The sequence below is a fragment of the Bubalus kerabau genome, chromosome 9, assembly GCF_029407905.1.
Source record: "Bubalus kerabau isolate K-KA32 ecotype Philippines breed swamp buffalo chromosome 9, PCC_UOA_SB_1v2, whole genome shotgun sequence".
Lineage (NCBI taxonomy): Eukaryota > Metazoa > Chordata > Mammalia > Artiodactyla > Bovidae > Bubalus > Bubalus kerabau.
In genome coordinates this window covers 83,887,874-83,894,356 of record NC_073632.1, presented here as the reverse complement: position 1 = coordinate 83,894,356, position 6,483 = coordinate 83,887,874, and the positions used below count along the sequence as shown (strand labels likewise).

The 6,483-nt window shown below is 44.0% G+C and overlaps 1 pseudogene; it reads left to right on the top strand.

Annotated features, from left to right (window-relative positions):
* The first annotated feature begins 1,996 nt into the window (after nucleotides 1-1,996).
* LOC129620306 (uncharacterized) lies at nucleotides 1,997-2,090 on the top strand (annotated as a pseudogene).
* Nucleotides 2,091-6,483: the final 4,393 nt, after the last annotated feature.

The following is a 6,483-nucleotide window of genomic DNA, read 5'->3' as shown; positions in this document are numbered from 1 at the left end:
TCCATCACCAACTCCCGGAGTTCACTCAGACTCACATCCATCGAGTCAGTGATGCCATCCAGCCATCTCATCCTCTGTCATCCCCTTCTCCTCCTGCCCCCAATCCCTCCCAGCATCAGAGTCTTTTCCAATGAGTCAAATCTTCGCATGAGGTGGCCAAAGTACTGGAGTTTCAGCTTTAGCATCATTCCTTCCAAAGAAATCCCAGGGCTGATCTCCTTCAGAATGGACTGGTTGGATCTCCTTGCAGTCCAAGGGACTCTCAAGAGTCTTCTCCAACACCACAGTTCAAAAGCATCAATTCTTCAGCACTCAGCCCTCTTCACAGTCCAACTCTCACATCCATACATGACCACAGGAAAAACCATAGCCTTGACTAGACGAACATTTGTTGGCAAAGTAATGTCTCTGCTTTTGAATATGCTATCTAGGTTGGTCATAACTTTTCTTCCAAGGAGTAAGCATCTTTTAATTTCATGGCTGCAGTCACCATCTGTAGTGATTTTGGAGCCCAGTTGTGTCCAACTCTTTGTGACCGCATGGACCAGTAGAAAGAGGAGATTCAGATTTTGTAACTCTCTGTGTGATCTTAAACAAGTCATTACCCCTCTGAACTCAAAACAAGGGGGAGGCATGTCGATTAGACAATGCCTAAGGTCCCTAATATTCAATGGCTTTTGTGTTTGAAGCTGCCAAAGAGGCAGAATAGCATGGAGGTTATGAGAAACTTGGGCCTGATAGTCTCTGTCTCAGGGAAGGGAGGGATCACAGGATGGGTCTTTGGGATGTTGGTTATATATATTTTTTGACCTGTATGTGTGTATGTATGGAATTCTCTAGACCAGAATAGTGGAGTGGGTAGCCAGTTCTCTTCTCCAGGGGATCTTCCCAAACCAGAGATTGAACCCAGGTCTCCCACACTGCAGGCAGATTCTTTACTATGATCCATAAAACAATGCCTTATCCATCTTCTTTATCCATCAGCCTTATAGTCTTTGTTCTGTCTCTTCTATTCACCACTCTTCTTTTCCTTATTCCTGAAAACAAACATTTTATATATTCATCTAAAGTACTTAGAATAGTCCCTGACATATGGTAAGTGCTGGACCAATTTTAGCTATTTTTAAAGACATCAATATAAGAAGAGAAAGAGTTTTTGGTATCCTACTTTATTTTTTTATGCCAAAAAATTCACATCACCCAAGCATAATACAACATCAGACCTCAAAGGCCTGCTTCTGGGTCCTGAAGTTAATGCTTGAGGCCCACAAAGTGAGCCTGCAAAAGGGATACAGGATGCTGTGAGGAAGGATCTAGGATTAGAAAACAGAAGGGAATTCCAGTAGGGGGCAGGGAAGAGAGAGGGGCCCATCTGAGGAGCTGCCACTCTCTTTTGACCTCAAGGAGTACGTGTATGTGTGTTTCTGCCAACACTAAATGAACAGCTTTCTAGATAATGGTATTATGATCACAATGGAGAGGTTATATTCTTGGATACACAAATCTAAAACTGCTGACCTCTCACGTGAGTGAGACTTCTATCCCCGATATTCACTAGGCATCAAACCTTGGATATCCAGATACCTGCTCAGCATACCATATCTCTTCCCTTTAGAGTCCCTCTGTCCAAGGCTTGGTAATGCCATCGGAAACACCTCTCTTCTAATCACTAAGAAATGAGCTCTTCAGTCATTTCCAACTCCTCACTCTTAAAATTCAAGCTCTAAGGCATACTAAGTGATATTAACATAGCTATTTGAATGTCTAATCTTCATTTCCTTATTTGTAAATTCTAGATAATTTTAGCGACCTCATAAGGGCTGTTGAAAGAATAGTGGTACTACTAGTATGACTATTACTAGTAGTAGTATTGGTAATAATCATAGTGGCTAACATTTATTGATCTCTTAGAATTTTTTCACATTTAATCCTCATAACAACTCTATGAAACAGGGCTGTATCTTTTACCTTTAAGTCACAGAATAAGAAAATGAGGATGCTCATTTCAGCAGCACATATACTAAAATTGGAACGATACAGAGAAAACTAGCATGGCCCCTATGCAAATTCATGAAGCATTCCATATTTTTGTATGACTCAGGGAACTCAAACTAGGGCTCTGTAACCACCTAGAGGGGTGGGATGGGGAGGGAGCTGCGAAGGAGTTTCAAGAGGGAGGGGACATACATATACCTATGGCTGATTCATGTTAATGTTTGGCAGAAACACAATACTGTAAAGCATTTATCCTTAAATTAAAAATAAATAAACTTGAAAAGAAAAGGAGGCCCCCGGAAGCTCATCCATCTTTTCAGGAAATGTTTACTGAGTGCCAAGTCTGCACCAGATACTTTTCTAAGAGGTTGAGATCCTCCACTGTGTAAGACAGGGTCCTTGATCATATGTAACTTACATCCTAATTGGGGATAACAAAATCAGCAAATAAAATAATCATAGACTGTGAGAAGTCCTGAGAAGTAAACAGTAGAGTATTGTGTGAGAAAGTGATAGGTGGGTTGGACTACTTTGGATTGATTTTAAAAGGCATATATTTAAAATGGATAACCAACAAGGACCTACTGCATAGCACAGAAAACTCTGCTCAATATTATGTAACAACCTAAATATGAAAGGAATTTGGAAAAGAATAGACACATGTATATGTATAACTGAATCAGCTTGCTGTACATCTGAAACTAGGGCTTCCCAGGTGTCTCAGCGGGTAAAGAATCCGCCTATAACGCAGAAGATGCAAGAGATGTGGGTTTGATCCCTGGGTTAGGAAGATCCCCTGGAGGAGGAAACGACAACCCACTCCAGTATTCTTGCCTGGAGAATCCCATGGACAGGGGAGCCTGGCGGGCTACAGTCCAAGGGTTGAAAAGTGTCGGACACAACTGAAGTGACTTAGCATGTACGCACGCCTGAAAGTAGCAGCACATTGTTAATTAACGATCAGTTCAGTTCAGTCGCTCAGTCGTGTGACCCCATGAATCGCAGCACGCCAGGCCTCCCTGTCCATCACCAACTCCTGGAGTTCACTCAGATTCACATCCATCGAGTCAGTGATGCCATCCAGCCATCTCATCCTCTGGCGTCCCCTTCTCCTCCTGCCCTCAATCCCTCCCAGCATCAGAGTCTTTTCCAATGAGTCAGCTCTTCGCATGAGGTGGCCAAAGTACTGGAGTTTCCCCTTCAGCATCATTCCCTCCAAAGAAATCCTAGGGCTGATCTCCTTCAGAATGGACTGGTTGGATCTCCTTGCAGTCCAAGGGACTCTCAAGAGTCTTCTCCAACACCACAGTTCAAAAGCATCAATTCTTCGGCACTCAGCCTTCTTCACAGTCCAACTCTCACATCCATACATGACCACAGGAAAAACCATAGCCTTGACTAGACGGACCTTTGTTGGCAAAGTAATGTCTCTGCTTTTGAATATGCTATGTAGGTTGGTCATAACTTTCCTTCCAAGGAGTAAGCGTCTTTTAATTTCATGGCTGAAATTCTAAGTTTAAAAAAGACCTAATGAGTTAAAAAAATAAAAAATTCCTTTAAAGAAAAAAAAAAAAAAGGCATCTCTAACTAGGTGACATTTAAGCTGAGAGGTTCAGGGTGAGAAAGGATTCAACCAAGAAAGGACGGAAGGGAGAGTGCAGAGGCTTCAGAACAAGCAGGAGCTGGAAAGGGAGTAGGGGAGTTGAGGGGAGTGAGGTGGAAAGAGGCCGCAGATGGAAAATGCTCTGCACAATGGCAAGGAATTTGGAGCTTATTCCATGCAATGGGAAGACTGGATGGAATGAGAATAGTGCAAAGACAAATCTGAATTAAAATTTCAAACATCATTCTAGCTTAGTGTGATGTAAGGCTGGTGAGGGTGCAAGAGGTGAACCTGGGAGACCAGCTGGGCAGCTACTGTAAGAGTCAGGGCAGGAGAGGATGGGGGTTGGGCTCAAGGAGCAGGTGGAATGCACACCAGTGAAGAGATGAAGGGGCTGTTTTTGAGACAGAGCCTTTGTGACTTGCTCATGGATGTGGAGGAAAGTGAGGAAAGGGGAAGATTTAAAGAGGTTTCTAGGGACTTCCTTCATGGTCTGGTGGTTAGGACTTTGTCTTCCAATGCAGGAGTGGGGCCGGGAGTTCAATCCCTGCTTGCAGACCTAAGATCCCACGTATCTTGTGGCCATAAAACCAAAACATAAAATGAAGCCATATTTTAACAATAAAGAGTTTAATAATAGCCCATATAAAAAATATCTGTAAAAAGAGGTTTCTAGCTTAAGCCTCTGGGTGAATGCCAGGGCCAGGAACTGAGCTGGGATGATTGGAGTAGAAGCAGGTTTTGAGAAAAAGAAATGGCACATGAAATCAAGAGTTCCAGTTTGATTGTTAAAAAAAAAAAAAAAAAAAAAGGCGAGCACACAGCCAAATCTAGAGGTCACTTAGACAGTTGAGTACCCAAATGTGGATGAGAGATTAAAAAATGGGATTATCTGCATATATATGGTGTTTAGGGTCATTGGCATGGAGGAGAAAAAAGAGAAGCCCTCAGGTCTGAATGCCCCAACATTGATCATTTATAAGTCAGCCAAGGAGAAGAATTCAGAGATTTGACAAGAGCCTCTTGCCCCTGTTTACCCAGTTAGAAAGGAGCTGAGCTGTGATGACTGATGCAGGATTTGTGAAGAGTCCCGTAGAGTCTGGCTCCTAAAATGCCCCTTCCCTGCAACCAGAATTACTGCAACCTCTTCTTCCACCTCAAAACTCCTAGTCTGTCCTTCAAGGCCAACTTTAATGGGCTCATTTTTACTTCCCCAAACTATTTCCAGCCATTCCTAAATGTTTGTTGTCTAAAAGACACTGCCCAACTGACAAACTTCTAAGTACTTGTATGGCAGTTTTAGGCAACAGCAATCTCACAACAACAACATTCACTCGTTCAACAAATATTGGGCATTTGCTGCTTGTCAGGCCCTCCTCAACTCCTGAGGAGACTCCAGAAAGCATATAGGTGAAGTCCCTGCTCTCCTGGAGCTGATGTCGCGGAGAGGGCTAGTGCCATTCTAGTCAGCTCATGGGCCCATCCAAGGGTCATGGCCATTCCAACCTTCTCAAACATTCATTCTTCCTCCCTACCCTCTTTCCTTGTCTCCCCCATCTCAATCCTCCATTTCCATAGAAGCCATTCAGTCTAAAATTTAGCATCAGTTACATACCCACCTGTGAATGTTAATGTATCTAAATGTCACCTGCCCACCTCCACTCCCTCCTGTAGAGACACACACCTTCCAACAGAGATCCTGCCCCAGTCAGAAAGCCACATAGAAAGCTCTGCAGAGACCATCAGAGCTCCACATGTCAGCTGACTGTGCTCAGTTGCGATGTCCGACTCTGCAATCCCATGGACTGTAGCCTGCCAAGCTCCTCTGTCCATGAAATTTTCCAGACAAGAATACTGGAGTGGGTTGTCATTTCCTACTCCAGGGGATCTTCCCGACCCAGGGATCAAAGCTAAGTCTCCTGTGTCTCCTGCATAGGCAGGCAGATTCTTTACCACTGAGCTACCTGGGAAGCCTAGAGAGTGAAATCGAGAGGTACAGAGCCTCAAAGGAAGAGACTTGAGAGAGTGAGCTTTGATGACTGAAATGCAAAAGGGAATTTAGGGAGAAATGGGTAGTGTGGGGAAAATTATAGGGGAAAGGGGAGACAGCTGAGGGGGTAAATCAGAGATCACAAAACAACTTCAGACTGCCCAGAGGGACTGCTAAACCCAGAGAGCCCATTAATAAGCTTTCGTGGTCACCTGGGCTCCATGCCTAGCTCCTTACTTAGAGTCAACACCCAGAGGCCTTAATAGCCATCCTGGGGCTTTTCTCAGCAGACCAAGCTTAGAGGAAGGCATTTGCAAGGAAGGTCAATTCTTCATCCCCAGCAAGTGCAGGCTATATTAGGGAAGTTAACCTATTTACACTAAAGCCTTCTCAACTGGGTATCAATAGATTAGTCTAATGCTCTCCGATGGGGTCACACAGATAATTCTGTCATACACTCACCTACAGAGAACAAACAAATAACTTCCATCAGCACAATTGACACAGTCATACAGATTTTATTTCATATGATTATGATTTCATATATGTGGTGTTAGTTGCTCAGTTGTGTCCAACTCTTTGTGACCCCACAGACTGGAGCCTGCCAGACTCCTCTGTCCATGGGATTTCCCAGGTAAGAATACTGGAGTGGGTTGCCATTCTCTTCTCCAGGGGGGAATCTTCCCAACACAGGGAGTGAACTCAGGTCTCCCGCACTGCAGGCGGATTATTTACCATCTGGGCCACCAGGGATATATGTGCAGGATCATCTGTATTAAGCACCAGTGGGGCAATGGTTAATTGCCCTGTATTCCAGCAGATGGAGCTATAGCCTGGAGGGGTGCAATATGCTTCAGTGGCTGATGCCCACCCCTCAGAAAAATCAATATTGAGA